Consider the following 16,992-nt stretch of genomic DNA (forward strand, 5'->3'; position numbering starts at 1 on the left):
CCCATGTGATGGGAATTTATGGGGTGCCTCAGCTTTGACAGACAGTCATGGGGGTAAGAGAAAAGGGCAAAGGAGGTCTCCTTTGGTATTTAAAATCATGGATCCCTCTGTAAAACCTGCAAGTTTTTTCTGAACGTATCATAGCAAAGAAAAGAATTGCTCAGTGATTTTCTTGCCTTTGAATTTCAAAGACATTCTACCTTAAAACTATTATTTCTCAGAGATTTTCTTACCACAAGGGGAAAAAATGTCTTGGTCTAATTTCAGAAATTTAGCTCTTTTTTTAGTTTTGGCCAAGACACCCAATCAACTCCTCATCCTGATCCCAACCACAGGAGATTTGACCACGGCTTAATTTCATCATTCTTGCCTTGGCCAAAAATTGTTGTTTCAATCTAATAGTTGGACACACACTCCTGAATTAACTCAACTGTCCCAACATTGTAACAACACTCAATTTATGTAAGAGCATTTTCCAGGGATGCTGAGGACCACAAAATCTCCTCCTTTGGTAAAAGCATGACCCTTTTTAGCAAAAGAAAAAAGTCATCCTTTTTGGAGTAAGAGAATTGGCCATTTTTTTCCATTCATTTCCTAGAACTCATTGTTCTGATTCTAGAACTATTATAGTACAAAACATGCAGAGATAGAATCTGCTTCTTTAAAAGTACCATTTTATAGTAAATATGCAAAGTGTTTTCTTTTAGTATCTATGAGAAATTCTTAAGCATCACTAAAACATCTAAATGTTTTAGGCAAAATTATAATTTTCATTTACCATTTCCCTAATTTGATTTCTCAGAGAGAAAGACAAAACTAGATAGTAGATTAAAAATGAAAAAATTTTATTTCTCTGCTTTTTTAAGGGAGCTTGCTGAAAGTCTATTAGAAACCAATGGAAACACATTTGGTGAAGGATACAGTCCCATTAGAGAATGCAAAGGCATCTCTACATGTATTTGGATGGTGACCTTAGAACATAGTTTCAGAATTTCAACTACAGCATACGTGTCATGGCAGGGGCCTGAGATTTTTTTTTTTTTTTTTTTTTTTGGGGGGGGGAGGCGCTGAGATTTTAACTGGTGGGAACAAAATGAAAGTTCCCTGGTGCATTCACAAGTCAGAACTCTCACTGACAAACTATGTGCCTAGTTCAGTTCAGTCACTCAGACATGTCCCGACTCTTTGCGACCCTGTGAACTACAGCACGCCAGGCTTCCCTGTCCATCACTAACTCCCAGAGCTTGCTTAGACTCATGTCCATCTAGTTGGTGATGCTATCCAACCATCTCATCCTCTATCATCCCCTTTTCCTCTTGCCTTCAGTGTTTCCCAGCTTCAGGGTCTTTTCCAATGAGTCAGCTCTTCACATCAGTGGCCGAAGTATTGGGGTTTCAGCTTCAGCATCAGTCCTTCCAATGAATATTCAGGACTGATTTCCTTTAGGATTGACTGGTTGGATCTCCTTGCTGTCCAAGGGACTCTCAAGAGTCTTCTCCAACACCACAGTTCAAAAGCATCAATTCTTTGGCACTCAGCTTTCTTTATGGTCCAACTCTCACCTCCATACATGACTACTGGAAAAACCATAGCTTTGACTAGATGGACCTTTGTTGGCAAAGTAATGTCTCCGCTTCTTAATACACTGTCTAGGTTGGCCATAGCTTTTCTTCCAAGGAACAAGAGTCTTTTAATCTCATGGCTGCAGTCACCATCTGTAGTGATTTTGGAGCCCAAGAAAATAAAGTCTGTCACTGTTTCCATTGTCTCCCCATCTGTTTGCCATGAAGTGATGGGACCGGATGCCATGGCTTTCATTTTCTGAATGTTGAGTTTGGGGCCAGCTTTTTCACTCTCCTCTTTCACTTTCATCAAGAGGCTCTTTAGTTACTCTTCACTTTCTGCCGTAAGGGTGGTGTCATCTGCATATTTCAGATTACTGATATTTCTCCCAGCAATCTTGATTCCAGCTTGTGCTTCATCCAGCCCGGCATTTCGCATGATGTACTCTGTATATAGGTGAAATAAGCAGGTGACCATGTACACCCTTAACGTACTCCTGTGTGCCTAGTACAAACTTAATGAGGGGAATTTTAATGTCTGACTTCCTAGAAAATAAGAGATCAGGGGGTTTACTAGCAGCATCAAGCCTTGATTGCCCAGATCCAAGGAAAGAAGCAGCAGCCTGGAATGCCAAGAGGTACTGCCACTGCCTTCTCAGCACCTTGAGAGGTGCCCCTGCCCCATTTTTTATTCCATTACCTCCCTCATGGATCAGTCTCCTCCTCTGAAAGGCAATAGTTTGTGGACTCTGAAAATGGATTCAAGGAAGAATCCTTTATGTTTAAAGAAGTCAGCTAGAAGCAAATTCTATTTGCATCTCAATGTGTCAAATGGTGAGACCAATGAACTAAAAAAATAGAAGAACAAGTCAGGTCTGCTCTCAGCAGAGATTTGGGGAGCAAGGGCTAGAAGCGTTGGGGCCATGGGCCTAATACTTCATCCTTCAGCAGTCATCTCAGCTCCCGGGGCAGAGCATCCTTCTGCACTTCCAGGCAGGAAAGGACAATGGTGACGACACTTCTCACGCTTACATCACCAATTCCCATACAAGATTCAGTCATCTCTCATCATCAGGACCCAAACACCCACCCCATGATAGAAAAGGAATCCTGGCAGTCTTTATACAAAAAGAAAAGAAAGAAAGAAACTTAATAATATTAATAAATAAATTAGATAGATAGATAATGAAAGGAAGGGAGGGAGGGGAAAAAGAAGAAAAAAAGAAAAAACAAGAATAAAACGAGTTGAAGATTATGGTTGTCTAACAATGCCCATTGGGATTACAGAATATAAATCTTTTCCTATCCTGAAATGCTATACTTCATCTTTGGCAAATTAAAGAACATATCCTTTCAAAATAACATTTAGTAGACACCACTACTCATATTCATGGGCTTCCCTGATAGCTCAGCTGGCAAAAAATTCTCCTACAATGCAGGAGACCCAGATTCGATCCCTGGGTCAGGAAGATCCCCTGGAGAAGGGACAGGCTCCCCACTCCAGGATTCTTGGGCTTCCCTTGTGGTTCAGCTGGTAAAGAATCCACCTACAATGCGGGAGACCTGGGTCGATTCCTGGGTTGGGTAGATCCCCTGGAGAAGGGATAGGATACCCACTCCAGCATTCTGGCCTGGAGAATTCCATGGACTGTATAGTCTATGGGGTCACAAAGAGTCGGACACAACTGAGTGACTTTCATTTTCTCACTATTCATGGAGTAAAGTACCTCACAGATTTGGGGGCATAGCTTCCCATGTCTGGCTAAATCACTGGGAGAATTCTTCAAAAATACCCATTCCAAGGATCCATCCCAAAGATCCTGGCTATAACCAAGGATGAGACTGAAGTCTCTCTCTCTCTCTCCTTCTCTTCCTCTTCATTCATTTACCTGATCTTGGTGGCTTGAGAATTTCATCTATATGGCATTCAGAAGAAAGCCAAGACTTGGGGACTTCTGTCCTAGACAAATGTAAAGATATTCTGATTCCCACCCAAACCAAACTGCTTCTCTGAAAATGCTAGAAAAGAACAGGGCTGGAAGCTAGACCTGAATACTAGCTCAGCTGCCTAATCACACGGTCATCTTGGCCAAGCCACTTAAACTGAGTTTTCTCTAGTCTAAAGTGAAGAGCCTCTGTCCTGTGGGGTAGTTGAAGGGATGAAGTAAACTGCTACATATAAACTTAGCACAAGGCCTGGGACAAATGACAAGCATTTTTAAAAGTTGGCGAGTGTTGTTTCTACTCTTTTCACAGGTAAGTTAGACAGGTCAGGCCCTATTTAAGTGTCGTGAAAGACAGCAAAGGGGAGCTAGGTTGAGAAAGTGGTATTTGTCAGGGATAATGGTAATAATAATAATAACAAAAAATAATAATAATAATAACAGTTGGGAGTTACTCTGTGTCAGGCCCCATGCTTGGGGAGGTTTTATTTTTATTTTTTATAATTTATTTTAATTGGAGGACAATTGCTTTACAATATTGTGTTGGTTTCTGCCATACATCAACGTGAATCAGCCACAGGTATACACATGCCCTTCTCTCCTGAACATCCCTCCCATCTCTGACCGCATCCCACCCCCCTAGGTAGTCACAGAGCCCCAGGTTTGAGTTCCTTGCATCATACATTGTTATCAGTTCCAAATAGCAAGGTTCTCTTTTCAACCCTCCATAGTTATTTCCAATCCTCCCTATGGTTTAAGGAGTTACAAGCCCTTCCATAGTCATTATAACTGGGGTCCAAGCCAAGCTCTATTCATGCTGAAGACAGAGGTCAGAAGCCAAGGATGGACCTTGGCAAAACCATGACACTGGAGGGTTGAGCTCATCTCTGCTTTCTTGTTTGCTCCCCGTGGCCTGACATCAAGACACTCCTTAACCAACCTTGAGACTTGCCATTCCTCCCAGGAAAGGACTGATCAGCTCAGTCCCAGGTGCTATAAAATGATACATGGAGTCTAGAAAATGGGTCCAAGTTACCCACTGCCACCAGGAAGCTTGCACATTTGCTGAGCTCTAGAAACCTTAAGCCAAGGAGTTTATCTCTGATAGAAGAGCCAAAGACACCTAGGGATCAGACAGGAAGGTGCTTTCATGGAGGCAGGAGCACTTCCCCACATGTCAGACCCTCTCCCACTCACAGGAAGTGAGGACATGCCCGGTCCAGAGGGGTAGGGGGGAGCAGGTAGCATGTCATGGTTCCGCACGTCCCCTCACCCCATGCTCTCACCAGTATCTCTCAGCAGTTCTGTGATGTAGACAAGGAAGATGAACCAGCGGTTAGGGCCAGAAGAGCCTTAAAGATGATGGAGTTCAGAATTCTCAAAGCACAGGGTGTACTTAATACACGAGCTGATTTGAGCTGCTGTAGGGTGCAGCCAGCCCTCACATTCAGCTCTTATCCTATCCTTCTGAACAGCTGTAGAGGAAGACAGTTCTCTGTGGGTCTTAGGGTGTCTCTAACACTGGTCCAGGCCCCTTTTTTTAGAAACCACAAGTGAACCTATAGCCCAGAATCCTTAGCAAGCAACAGAGTGTAGCTAGAAGTTTTTTTAATTGAGCATAATTGCTTTACAATGCTGTGTTGGTTTCTGCTGCATAGCAACGTGAATCAGCCGTAAGTACACATGTGTCCGTCCCTCTCGTACCTACATCCCACCCCTCCAGGTTGTCACAGAGCACAGGGCTGAGATCCCGGTGTTGTATAGCAATTTCCCGCTAACTATCTGTTTTACATATGGTAATGCACATGTTTCAACGCTACTCTCTCAGTTCATCCCACCCTCTCCTTCCCCTACTGTGTCCACAAGTTTGTTCTCTATGTCTGCATCTCTATTCCTGCCCTGCAAATAGGTTCATCAATACTATGTTTCCAGATCCTGTAAGTATGTGTTAATATACAATATTTGTTTTTATCTTTCTGACTCACTTCACTTGTATAACAGGCCCTAGTTTCATCTACCTCACTAGAACTCACTCAAATGCATTCCTTTTTATAGCTAAGTAAGATTCTATTGTATATAAAGTGAAAGTGAAAGTCAATCTGTGTGTCTGACTTTTTGTGACCCTATGGACTGCAGCCTGCCAGTCTCCTCTGTCCATGGAATTCTCCAAGTCAGAATACCGGAGTGGGTAGCCTTTCCCTTCTCCAGGGGATCTTCCCAACCCAGGGATCAAACCCAGGTCTCATGCAGGCAGATTCTTTACTGCCTGAGACACCAGGGAAGACCAAGAACATTAGAGTAGGTATCCTATCTCTTCTCCCAGCTCAGGAGTTGAACCGGTGTCTCCTGGATTGCAGGTGGATTCTGCACCAGCTGAGCTACCAGGGAAGGCCTCCATTGTGTGCTGTGCCACAGCTTCTGTATCCATTCATCTGTACAGACTTTTAGGTTGCTTCCATGTCCTAGCTATTGTCAATAGTGCTGCAATGAACATTGGGGTACACGTGTCTTTTTGAATTATGGTTTTCGTAGGGTATTTGCACAGTAGTGGGATTGATGGGTCATGTGATAATTTTATTTCTAATTTTTTAAGAAATCTCCAAACTGTTCTCCATAGTGGCTGAATCAATTTACATTCCTACCATCTGTGTAAGAGGGTTCTCTTTTCTCCACATCCCCTCCAGAATCTCTGGAATTTAGCCAGAATTTGATAACAGTTTTTTTTGTCTTGTGTTTTCCTTATATTTTTTTTCTTCTATCATCTTCTTTTATGCCAATTGGTTCTCCATCTGTGAAGGTAAGTAAAGATGTCTTTTTCACAAAAAAAAATTTATTGAGTAAATGTAATGAGTCAATTAAAAGGAAAATATTAAGTAAATAAGAGTATATGTTCATAAACATGATTAAAAATTGGAAAAATGATATACACACATGATTGGATTCTAAAAAACCCTGACTAACCCAACCCATCATCCTGCCAATAGTGGACCAAAGCCAAGTTCAAGGTCACTTGCTTGCTGGTAGAAGAATTTATCTGGGCTCTTTGTGTGCATGCAGCCAACTCCAAGACATGAGAAACCAAGGAAGTGTGGTGTCCGGTTCCTACTGAGCAAAATGAAGCCTCAGAGATTGAGTCAGGGAAGCCAAAGGAAAAGGCCTAGGAGAGTCTGAAATCTGATCAGCAGTGAAACTGTGGTAGGAATCGGCAGGATTAACTCTACTTTAGGAAGCAAAGTTCAGAGAAGGAACACAGCTAAACCCTGAAGTTCACAGCCCTTTCCTTCTATAGAGAATCTATCTGTGACTAAAATAGAAACAACTCAGGACCAGTCTCCCTGGCTCAGTTGTTGGACTTTAGAAAATAACATATGAACGTGTGAACTAAAAGAGCCAGTAAAGGGTATCACTGAGTATCAGCACAGATTCTTACCAGAATGAATAGTTACCAGACTGCATTGGACCATCTTCAACAGTGACTCAAAGATGCAAGTATAAGTATTCATTTCAGTTCACTTCAGTTGCTCAGTCATGTCTGACTCTTTTGCAACCCCATGGACTGCAGCACACCACGCTTCCCCATCCTTCACCATCTCCCAGAGTTTGCTCAAACTCAGGTCCACTGAGTCAGTGATGCCATCCAACCATCTCATTCTCTGTTGTCTCCTTCTCCTCCTCCCTTCAATCTTTCCCAGCATCAGGGTCTTTGCATCATGTGGCTGAAGTATTGGAGCTTCAGCATCAGTCATTCCAAAGAATATTCAGGGTTGATTTCCTTTAGATTGACTGGTTTGATCTCTTTGCTGTCCAAGAGACTCTCAAGAGTCTTTTCCAGCACTGCAATTTGACAGCATTGATTCTTCAGTACTCAGCTTTCTTTATGGTCCAACTTTTACATCTGTACAGGACTAGTGGAAAAGCCATAGCTTTGACTATATGGACCTTTGCCGACAAAGGATAAGTACCAGCAGTAATTTATTGACTAACTCGTCAATTCTGTCTTTGCTTGATGTTTGTACTGGAACCAACCTCCTTGGGTTAAAGTGTGGCTTCTCAATTTTGGCCTTAAGTACATTAGTAGGAGGCAATCATGTGCATTGTAAGATGTGTAGATACATCTGTAGTTTCTACTAATTAGATGCCAATAGCAGTTTATCCCCTCCCCCCACCCAGTAATGACCAAACTGGTCTGTAGACATTGCCAAATATCCTTGGGGAATGAAAGAGCAAAGTTGGCCTAGGTTGAGAAACCTCTGGCCTCAAGTAATCTTATGAGGTTCTTGAACAATTTAAAGAGTATAGAAGAATTCTCAAGAGGGAAATACTGTACATCTTTGTTCTAAAAGATTCAGGAGTCAAGAAATTTACTAGGAAAAGAAGAGCTTATACAACAGAACTTTCTAGATATAAAAGGGCCTGGTGTGTATCCAGTGCTCAATAATGTTTCAATTTCCTTTCCCAGCTCTTGCTCTCTTGTACGTCTAATCTTCTATGAGCTTTTAAAGATCCTTGTGAATATGTATATGCTAATTTCAAAATTGAAAAGAAAAAGTAGAGGGAATAAAAAAAGCATGCATTTTCAGTTAAAGTTTTCTTTTATATAAAGTGGTACAAAACCAGTGGCAGACATCATGGCTTCTTTGCTTTTGTCCGCTGGGTATTACTTTACCTCTCCTTCTGGGTATAGCATCCATCTTTTCTTTTTGCAAAGGGACAGCATGCCACCTCACTCAGTCTTGGCCACCAAGAGAACAGAGGCTAACCAAGGTCAGTCAAAGGGTCTATCTCAGGAGCTTGATTCTTAAGGAGAGATACACAGACACAGGTGTTTGGAGTTTGGCCATAGTGTGGCTGCCCTTGAGAAAGCTAGGTCATGGCTGAGATCACCAGGGATGCTCTGGGTCTAGCCAGCTGCCCTTCCCTATTCCTTTTCTTTTTGCCTAAGTTAATGGAGGCTTGTCTCTATTATCTGAAACTAAAGAACCTCATAACAGAGTTTTTCAAACTCAGAGTAACACAGACTGGACCTGTAATGGGAGACTTTTGAAATTACATTCTATTCAACAAATGAGAAGCATGTTGAAATCAATGACAGATACAGGGGAGGGAAACTGAGTAAATTGCAGGGGAGGTTGGGGTGCAGGAGCAGATAGTTTAAACGTAAAAGAGGAAAAATTAAATCAATACAGCCAGCATCAGGCAGCTGTAATATGCATTCTACACAAAGAACCACTATCATCTTATTCTGCTTGAGTTGGACATAGGAGGGGTAGTGTAGTTCTTACATTAGGGGAGTGGAGTATGTAAATAGATACAGAATTGCATCATAGAAGAATTGACTTTGCTGAAAGCCAACTCATCAAGCTTAGCAGAGGTAGAGAAAGAGAACTGTCATCCTCCGTTTCTTCATGCCTCACATAATATGCACTTCTTGCCTCTTAGTGTGAGTGTGACTCTATACTTTTCACACACAGCCCCTAAATGAGTTAATTCAATGCTCAGCTAGCAGAGCAAGCTGCCTTCTAGAACTGTATGAAGCTTTAACAGAGTTGGACATGCTGAGAAGATGACAGTTACTAAAACGTTTTGGTTTGAAACATTCGTGATTTTTGTTTTTACACTTTACAGTCAGAATCCTTGTCAGGCATTACTTATCTGGCCTGGTATAATGGCCACAGTTGGTGTGTGCCCGTATCCTGCCATTGTTCCACTTTGTAAGCTGAAGGCGTCTCAGTTAAGAAGACCTGATTCTCCACTCAGGGTCTCTTCATCTGGCCTTGGGAGTGGGGAGTGGTGGGCTATGAATCCCTCCAAAAGCAGCCCTCACTTAAGAGCAGACGGGAGTTAGAGGATAAATAGAGCTTTCTCTCCCACCAGAAGGTTCAACTGAAATGACTCTTCTGCTCTGACTTTCCAAGTTCTCAGTGGGACCGAGTCTCTCTTACCCACACTGACCACCCTATTTTTATTTCACTGCTTTTCCTTCCCTGTGTCACTTAAAAACTACTTGCTCTCAAAATCCTATCTCAGAATCTACTTCTGGGGGGAACTCAAACCAAGATTCCTGCTTTTGTTTCCATCTAGTATTCTCACTTGGGGCTTCCCTGCTAGCTCAGCTGGTAAAGAATCCACCTGCAATGCACGAGACCCCAATTTGATTCCTGGGTCAGGAAGATCCCCTGGAGAAGGGCTAGGCTACCCACTCCAGTATTCTTGGGCTTCACTAGTGGCTCAGGTGGGAAAGAATCCACCTGTAATGCTGGAGACCTGGGCTGGATCCCTGGGTTGGGGGCATCGCAACCCACTCCAGTATTCTTGCCTGAAGAATTCCCATGGACAGAAGAGCCTGGTGGGCTACAGTCCATGGGGTCTCAAAGAGTCAGACACGACTGAGTGACTAAACACAGGCTCAAGCACATCCTCACTTCACTGCTACGCTCCAAAAAGGAAAGTTGAGTCATTTTTGAGACTTCCCAGGTGGCACTAGTGGTAAAGAACTTGCCTGCCAATGCAGAAGACACAAGAGATGCAGGTTCAGTCCTTGCATTGGGAAGACCCCCTGAAGGAGGAAATGGCAACCCGCTCCTGTATTCTTGCCTGGAGAATCCCATGGACAGAGGAGCCTGGTGGGCCACAGTCCATAGGGTTGCAGAGTCAGACACGACTGAAGCAAGTTAGCGTATGGTGGTTTTCGAGGGTCAAAATCCAGCATTACCCAGACTTCTCTGGTGGCCCAGCAGTTAAGAGCCTCCCAATGCCGGGGATGCAAGCTTGACCCCTGGTTGGGGAACTAGGATCCCATATGCCGCGGGGCACCTAAGCCCTGGGCATCGCAGCAACAAAGCCTGCACGTGCCGCAACCAACACCTGCCACGGCCAAATAAATAAAAATATTTTTAATCCTACATTGTCTACCAAGCCATTTTCTCAAATAGAACTACAGTTACACATACAGCCTGTGTACTTTTCAAGGGCCTGCAAAATGCTTGAGACCCAAGACAAAAGGCATTGGCTCCAAAATATAAAAAGAAATCTACAAAACCAAATGTAATATACATTTGCTTAAATGTCTACCAAATATAGTATGAGATCAACTAGTCAACCTCAGCTCGAAGTGATTCACATGCAGTTGTATATGAATTAGAATGAATGTGAGGTGTGGGTATTTTTAAATGTTTGAAAGAGGTAGGGCAGACTGTGAAAAGCATGCTAATGGGCTATGAATGTTATAAAAACAGTCCTGGGGTTGAGACTGGAATCCGTGTGTCCAGGACAACACTTGGACTCTTCAAAACAGAGGGAAAAATGTCTTTCCTGATCACCCTGCCTCCTCCAGAGTTATATATCACTATCTGCAGACAGAAATCTTTTCTGGGGAGAAGATGTAACCAGCGTGTAGAATCCAGTATTTGCCCTGGCTTTGTTCTGCCTTCTCAGGAATCCATGGTCTGCGGCAGTTTAGACGAAGTCACAGTCTGCCCGGTCAGTTCTGACACCTCTGGACCCCTCCCCCATATTAGCTTTCTATCCAAATGTGACTCAGAGGTGGGCGAGATTCAAGGTGATCAATGACAGCTCCAATCAAAGCCACCCAGATAGGCAGTGCCCTCACCACTCCTTGATATAAAAGGTGTTTTATTTCTCATCCCTTTATTTTTGTCACTGAAAGAATGCTTCCCATGTGTGGATTAATTAAAGTGTAAACATTAAATATTGATTGATGCATTATCAGCGTGGAGCAGTGGCCTCCCGTCTGATTGATTCCTGCAGTGATTTATTGTCATATTTGGGGAGTCATTTCGCTTGATAACCAAGAGGGATGGCCTGCCTCCCCCCGCCCTGTCGGCTCCACTCCCCTCTTTTTTTCCCGGTACCTCCTCTTATTCTTCTAGGTGACATCTGAGTTCCAATAACTAAAACATCTTCATCTTACTGTCGAGAGAAAAGTGTGTGGCCTGACATTTGTTTTGTGTATGTGTATGTCTCTGTGTGTCTCCCAGGCAATTATCAAATCAATTAACAACTTAACACAGAAAATAACAAATCTACTCTCTCCAGTGGGATATTTCTGATGAACAGAGCTTGCCCTTCCAGAGTTCTGTGAAATATGATGATGGACAAGTTCTGGGGAGAGGTGAAGAAGACTATAAAATGAAACAAAGAGAGAAAAAAAAGTCCCATAGGTGTAGTCTAGTCATTTTTCTGAGATGTGTTTCACAATGGAACTAGAAAGAGAAGCAACCACTCATATGTGTAACTGGTTATAAGGCTCTATAGATATAAATTGACATACCACATGTCATCAGATTGGCACACAAGAAGTTGCAGTTTGTAGAGGTCAAAATGATCAAATATTGACAATTTCATATGGATCAACCTTAAGTATTCTTTAAATTTTTTATTATCTTGGCACACCTTGCAGGATCGTAGTTCCCCGACCATGGATTGAGCCCAGGCTCACAGCTGTGAAAGCAGAGTCCTAACCACTGGACCACCAGGGAATTCCCAACGTTACATATTTAAACTCCATTCTGAAGTAGGGTATGAGGGTTATTTATTGTTTTTCCTCTTTTCAAAATGAGAGAATGGGCACAAAAATGGAAAGTCACAGACAGCCACCATTTAGTTTGAGTTTTGGCATAAACCAGACATTCATTGAAATGCTTTATAATCTCCTCATGGAAAACCTATAGCAGTCTTTGAAGTAGTACTATGACCTGAATGCTTGTGTCCCCTCAAAGTTCATATGTGGAAATCTTAGCCCCCAAGGTGACGGTGGCGCAGTGGTAAAGAATCCGCTTGCCAGTGCAAGAGATGAAAGAGACGCAAATTCAGTCCCTGGGTCAGGAAGAATCCCTGGAGAAGGCATGTTAACCCACTCCACTATTCTTGAAAATTCTTGAAAATTCCATGGACAGAGGAGGCTGGTGGTCTACAGTCCATGGAGTCACAGAGAGTCGGCCATGACTGAGTGACTAAACGTACACACAAGGTGATGGTATCAGGAGGTGAGGCACTGGAGAGGTGATTAAATCAGGAGGGTATAGCCCTCATGAATGGTATTAGTGCCTTATATAAGCAGTCTCCTGATAAATCACTTCTGCTGTTCCTTTCTACCCTCATAAGTATATACTGAGATATCTACAACCCAGAAGAGGGCCCTCACCCAACCATGCTGGACCCCAGCCTTGGACTTCCAGCCTCCAGAGCTATGAGAAATAAATGGCTCATTTAAAAGCCACCTTACTATTTGTGATATTTTGTTAGAGCAGCCTGAATGAACTAGGACTAAGACAGGTAGACACGATCATTTTGCCCATTTTACAATAAAAAACACAAAGAGCAAAAGAAGGCTTCAAGAAGTTGAATATCAGTGGAGACCTCATTGGACTCATAAGTTTATAGATGTCAGCATCCCTGCAGTATGTTTAGTTCAAGGCATTTGTGGGCCATAGGAGACTCCAGGGGTCCTGAGTCCAGTCGGCAATATGCATGATCCTGCAGCCCCATGGATGAGTTGCAGACTTTGGCTTGGAAATCTTCCTATTTCCTGGTTCTTTCCTCTGGGCAGGAGAGAAGGTGCAGGCACTGTCCAAAATACAGAGGAAATACCAACGCAAGGTGTTCAACTATTCTTTAAGTTGCTTTAAGAACAAAAGCCAGGGAACTTCTCTGATGGTGCAGCGGTTAAGATTTCGCCTTCCAATGCAGGGGGTGTGAGTTCAGTCACTGGTCAGGAAGCTAAGATCCCACATATCTCCGGGCCAAAAAACCAGAACATAAAACAGAAGCAGTGTTGTAACAAATTCAAGAAAAACTTTAAAAATGGTCCACATCAGAAAAAAAGGCAAGGAGTCCAGAGTCAGGTGTTACTTTAAAGAACTGAGAATGTGAGGCCTTCTTTGCTCCAGAAGAAAAACCCAGAGAGGATTTTCCAGTGCCTTCCAGACACCAACATCCAGTCGATATGATGTCCCTAGGGAGGTGAGAGTCTGGTCTCCTATCAGACTAATCATCAAATGGACTTTGTTCCCCTTCTGCATGCATATGTTCTCAGTGACTCAGTCATGTCTGACTTTGCAATCCCATGGATTGTAGCTCACCAGGCTCTTCTGTCCCTGGGATTCTCCAGGCAAGAATGCTGAAGTGTGTTATTATTTCCTCCTCCAGGGGATCGTCACTGACCCGGGTTTCAAATCTGCGTCTCCTGCATCTCCTACACTGGCAGGCAGATTCTGTACCACTGAGCTACCTAGGAAGCCTGTTGACCCTCTACATACCTAGAAATCTACCTCCCTGGAAATCCCAGCCAGGGTCTCAGGGTCCCCGCTCCCCACAGGACCCTGCATTTTATATTCACGCCTCCAGGGCCTCACTAATGCTGCTACCATATTGTATAAAATGACTCACTCAGCAACATGCTTCTTCACATGCTCTTTGCTTGGTCAAGAGACCAAATGAGCCTTCTGCTTTCTCTAGGACCTGTCAGATCCACCACAGTCCCTTCCATCTTCTTCAACTGGCACTTTTCTAAGGATGATCTGAATAAAATAAAGCATGACTGCTCATTAAAGACTGGCTATATCCTGTAGAAAACTTCTTATTCTGCATAAAGGCAATATATAATTGCAAACTATTGATTAGTGGAAAATGTGTCAATTCATGACCACTTTCAGAAATTCTCCCGATATAAACTCATTCAACTATTGTAAGACTTTTTATGAAAACATTCTACTGAAAATGTTTTTCTTCCTTTGTGTGTGTATATGTGTGTGTTTACTGTGTCTTTCTTGTTATTGGTGGTGGTGTTTATTTTCCCTGAGAAGGGAAAGGCTACCCACTCCAGCAATCTGGCCTGGAGAATTCCATGGATTGTATAGTCCGATTTGATGGGCATGAGTTCGAGTAAACTCCGGGAGTTTGTGATGGACAGGAAGGCCTGACGTGCTGCGATTCATGGGGTCGCAAAGAGTCGGACACGACTGATCGACTGAACTGAACTGAATAGTCCTTGGGGTTGCCAAGAGTTTGACATGACTGAGCGACTTTCACACGTTTATTTTCTAGTTTGTTGAGTTGAATGTTCACATTTTTAATCTTATGCTTTGATAAGTCAATTTAAGGCTATAAATTGTTCTCTGAGCACTACTTTGGCCACATCCCAAGGTCACATCTGGTACATGGTACCTTTAATTTCTGAATAGTTTATTATTTCAGTTTTGACTTTGTAATTCAAGAGTTTATTTGGAAAGTTGTTTTTAAGTTTCTAAGAGAAAAATATTTGCAGCATATTTTCTAGAAATATTATCTCAGTAAATTCTAAGACTAACTACATTTTCTTAAATTGTCCTTTTCAAGTCAATTTCATATCTCTTACAATTCAAAGACTCAGTAAGATTCCATAGGCATTATTCCAGCCCTGTTCAGTAGACATGATGTCACTGATATAGCAGATGAACAAAATCCACAGGGCTCAGGTGAGCCTTCCAAAGCCTCAGAGCCGAGAAAGGACACATTTGAAGGCCTCCTGGCTCCTAGTGGAATGCTTGTTCCTGCCACCTTCAGTCCTGGTTCTTGATAAGGTCTATTTTCTCAACAATATTTCTTGAATGTTGAGTATATGTCAGGTGATGGGAAGTGTACTAATGAATAATACAGACTGAAATCCTGGCCTTCCTGGGCATTTGTATGGGGTGCTTACCTTCAGGATGAGGTCAAACATGTGAAAATAGGACCTGGGAATAGCAGAGAGCCCTGAAGTGCAGAGGAAGGGCCACTACAAAGTCAAGGAAATCACCAGGTCCTTGTCATAAGCGCCAACAGAGCCACATCCACTGGAGACCCAGGAATTCTTCAGGTACGCTGACCTACTCCCTGCAGGTGCTCCATCAGTGACAGAGCTGCCTTGCACTGCTTCTCTCCAGAGTCACCCTTATATCCTCTCCAGAGTCACCCTTATATCCTCTCCCAAGACATGGTATGTTTCTAGCCATCAGACATCAGCTCCGTACCTATCATGCTAAGTCCTTGTACCCAGGATCTCTTTCCATTTAATCCTGACATCTCTGCCCACTTTATAGAATTCTCCCAAAGTTGGCAACCAATCCAAAGTCTGAATCTGACACCAAGATCTTCTGACACTAAGACCAGTGCTCATTCCAGGGGCCCAAGGCTTTGGTTTCTTTTTTGTCTCATCAAGAGGAGCCAGGGAAGAATTCATGGGATGTCCATTGTTCTCTTATCTTCTGTTATCTAAATGTGCAAATCTTATTCTCTCAACCTTGTTGCCATCATCATCTTCATCATCTCATCAACGGGATAATCATCTTCATTGCTATCATTTCAGGAGCAGTCAGGGACTGTGCTAAGCACTTCAAATATCCACTGCACTCTTTAATCACAACAGTTGCTTAAAGCAGGGACTCTGGAATGGAGTTCCTGATTTCCATGCTGGCTCTCCTCACCAGCTGGGTGAGAATGGCATTGGCCTGAGCCTTTTGCCTGCTATTGTACATAAACTAAATGGCAGTCTGGTCTGTTGGGCACAAAACTCATGTTATCCTGCTCCGAGGCTGGTTACAACCTTCAAACAGTCCTTGGGAAAAGAAATCTAGCATCTTCAAGGGAACGTGGGGTTCTATGACTCTCCAGGCCCATGGATGTCACTGCAGGCACTTGAAAAGTGCATAGTTGTATTGGAAGTACATCTGGCATCTACAGGTGGAGAGAGAGAAATGAGAAGTATGGACTGTTTGGGATTGCAGATGGACCTGGGGAAATCAGAGGCCAAGTTTGGTGGTCATGCAGAGCATTCTTGCCTGGAAGTCAAATGACTTAGGGAGGGTTCCCTGGAAGCCCCACCTGAGAAAGGGATCTGAAGGCATGGGCTCTTTGGAGGGAGTATTTGGAGGAGGCGAAAGGAGCAGGAAGGAGAAAGGAAAGGCATTGAGCAAGGCTGTGGTCTGGAGCTGGGTCTAAGCATGGTCTGTGGAGGTGGGCACTCTGAATGGTGAACTGTCCCCTAGGGCTATCAGCCCCCGGGGAATTGGCTATCTACTGGCCATGAGCTGCTCAGGGAAGAATAGGTGTAAGTTTACAGGGAAGGTGGCAGCCCTGAGCCATTGGCAGCCAATGCTCTCAGTGGCTGGGGTGGGGGTGTCCTGACCTGAAGATGGGGATCTGACCAGAACTCATTATCAACCCCCATCCCCCATGCAGAGCTGAGGTGTGCATTGCTGAAATACTCTCTGTGGTGGTGATTAAGAACCCACCTGCCAATGCAGGAGGCGTGGGTTCAGTCCCTGGGTTGGAAAGATCCCCTGGAGAAGGGAATGGCAACCCACTCCAGTATTCTTGCCTGGAAAATCCCATGGACAGAGGAGCCTGGAGTTCTATCGTCCATGGGATCATAAAGAGTCAGACACGACTGAAGCAACTTAGCACACATGGTGATAATACCAGGGGAACACTTTTAGTTGGTGGTTGCTTTA

At 43.4% G+C, this 16,992-nt stretch overlaps 1 long non-coding RNA gene across 9 annotated transcripts in view; it reads right to left on the bottom strand.

Moving 5' to 3' along the window:
* Window positions 1-16,992, bottom strand: part of LOC110139726 (uncharacterized) — a 78,776-nt gene that overhangs the window by 23,934 nt on the left and 37,850 nt on the right. For 6 of the 9 annotated variants that reach the window (XR_011482232.1, XR_011482237.1, XR_011482240.1 and 3 more), the window contains one exon: window positions 11,886-16,216. The exons of 2 other annotated variants lie outside the window; for them this stretch is intronic. This is a non-coding gene — a long non-coding RNA (uncharacterized lncRNA). Of the gene's footprint in view, window positions 1-828; window positions 2,010-11,885; window positions 16,217-16,992 lie in introns of those variants that run through there. One more of the 9 variants, XR_011482236.1, reaches the window with a different exon arrangement.

The sequence above is a fragment of the Odocoileus virginianus genome, chromosome 20, assembly GCF_023699985.2.
Source record: "Odocoileus virginianus isolate 20LAN1187 ecotype Illinois chromosome 20, Ovbor_1.2, whole genome shotgun sequence".
Classification (NCBI taxonomy): Eukaryota; Metazoa; Chordata; class Mammalia; order Artiodactyla; family Cervidae; genus Odocoileus; species Odocoileus virginianus.